Genomic DNA, 2,180 nt, shown 5'->3' with positions numbered 1-2,180 from the left:
TTATTAACATTTATTTACATTTAGAATGTATGATTTTTCCCAGATTCATGACTTTGTGCTGCCTTCTTGTTGCTGTTTTGTGTCTAAAACCATCAAAAATATGTTTTGAAGTCTAAGTGGGTCTAACTGGACTCCAGGGGTTCTCACTGGTTTAACCTGCTTACCTCTGGGGGATCTTAAGCATCCGACTCAGTTCTCCAGAGCTCAGAACCGATGCCTGGTTCTGTTGGACCACTCAGCCTGGTTCTGGAGCAGGTGGGAGGACTGCATTGTCCCACCTTACAGAGTCAGACCTCCAAACCTGGGTGTAATTTGCAGGGGGGGTTATAACCCCCACAGTAATTTGATCCAGTCAATATAACCCCCCAATAAAATTTCATCATTGCTCAAACACAACAGAAATGAACTAGTTAGATATTTTATTTATTTGTTTATTTATCAAAAAAAATCACATAAAACAAAACAGATGCAACTCTCTTGTTTTTAGGTTTTAGAGCGTAACCCATCAATGGTAGACCTAAAGTTAGGCCCTTGCCTCCGAGTGCAGCTCTATCCATAAAGATTGCCTTGTTGTTTAGACTAAAACTCCCTAAAAATACTGAGCTGTACCCTAATCCTAAAATCCAAATATTATCAATTTAATTACTCTCTCTTGCTCTCTCTTCATCACGGCCGAACTTCATTCAAATTCTGCGTTGTTTAGTTTTCTTTGCCCTGGAGATTTTTTTATATTTTTTTGCTGCTTGACAAATAACTTTGGGCCTCAATCAGAAAAAAAACGGGGGTTTATACATTTTTCCAGCTCAAGGGAAGGAGAAAACTGACAGCGAACTGCAGTGTTTTTTTCACGCATCAAGTTCAACAGTCATTAAAAAAAAACATGGTGTATACTATTTATCATAGCTCTGKTTTTACTTGGCCTATCCACCCAATTTAAAATCTGGTTTAAAGTTTGAAGTCACTACTTCTGATTTAAAGTGAAACAGAGTCGCAGAGAGGCCGTGTCTTTCTGTTATTGGTTAATTCCAATAGAACAAATTTTAATCCAATAAACGTTGATTCACATTTAATCATCAGTCGATTTGTCTCATCCCTGACAGGAACCATGAGAATCATTATTTATAGAATATTCCCAGCCTGCACAAATGCATTCATACAGGCTGAGCAGAATTACTGTAAATGTATTTTTAAGTTAAAGTGTCGGGGCTGTTTGCATGTGTTCAGTTTGAGATGTTTGCATCATGACTCAGAGCAGCCAGATCTGAAAAAAAAACCCCTCAGTATCCCGTTCTGAACTGCTGCCTCTTGCTGAAGCATGTGCTCGCACGGAACATCAGCGAAGGAACGCGTTGGGCTCAGCTCTGTCTCTGAGTGTCAGTACTTTTCCACTGAGATCTCAGCGCACGCAGCCAAGAAAACAACACTGCATTGTGCTGCTTTTTTATTTGGCAAAAGGAATGTTCTTGAGACGGGGCAGCGTTTTGTGATTGTTTTGCTGCAAGGAAAAAGGAAAGGGGGGAGAATCAGAGAGGCGAACTAGTGAGTCATGGTGTGTAAGGGCTTTGTGAAGTCTGACCCCAGACAGCATATTTTGGTGTGCGGGATGAATCACCAGCAGGGTGTGGCCTCACGCTGTCCGCCTGCTCCACCAGCTCTGGTTTCCTCCACATCACATCTCCTGCCGGCACAGATGTCCGAGCTCTTCAAAATAATACATTCCTGAACATTGTTAACTTTTAATAACTAGTGTTCAGATGACTTTAAATACCATATTTCACTAAAACCATCACTTTCATCAGCATTTAATGAAGACTTATCAAACTGTTGACTTACAACTGTGAGAACACAAATATTAACACAGCTGTCCAAGTGTTATTATCTTTGCTTACTCCCACAACTGAATTATTTGTTAGTAGAAYGTGCTTTTTGCTCAAACTCAGTATCTTGTGTAAATAAACTTTTTACAACACAAGTTATAGCAGTACTGTTCAGCTGTCGGCAGTGAAAGTGTTTGTGTTTAGCTAAACACATTAGACGCTATTTGCATTTTTTAGGGTGTTTCTAACATCAGATTAACGTTTTTATGGAAGTCTAAAGAACTGTTGTTTGTGTGTGTGTGTGTGTGTGTGTGTGTGTGTGTGTGTGTGTGTGTGTGTGTGTGTGTGTGTGTGTGTGTGTGT

The 2,180-nt window shown here is 40.0% G+C and overlaps 1 protein-coding gene across 1 annotated transcript in view; it reads left to right on the top strand.

The window, feature by feature from the left end:
- The window catches only part of pptc7a (protein phosphatase targeting COQ7 a), a 14,225-nt gene that overhangs the window by 3,929 nt on the left and 8,116 nt on the right, over positions 1-2,180 (top strand). The gene's annotated exons all lie outside the window — the stretch shown is intronic.

The sequence above is a fragment of the Austrofundulus limnaeus genome, unplaced genomic scaffold, assembly GCF_001266775.1.
Source record: "Austrofundulus limnaeus strain Quisiro unplaced genomic scaffold, Austrofundulus_limnaeus-1.0 Scaffold445, whole genome shotgun sequence".
In the NCBI taxonomy this organism is placed as follows: domain Eukaryota; kingdom Metazoa; phylum Chordata; class Actinopteri; order Cyprinodontiformes; family Rivulidae; genus Austrofundulus; species Austrofundulus limnaeus.
This window is presented reverse-complemented; position numbering and strand designations above follow the sequence as displayed.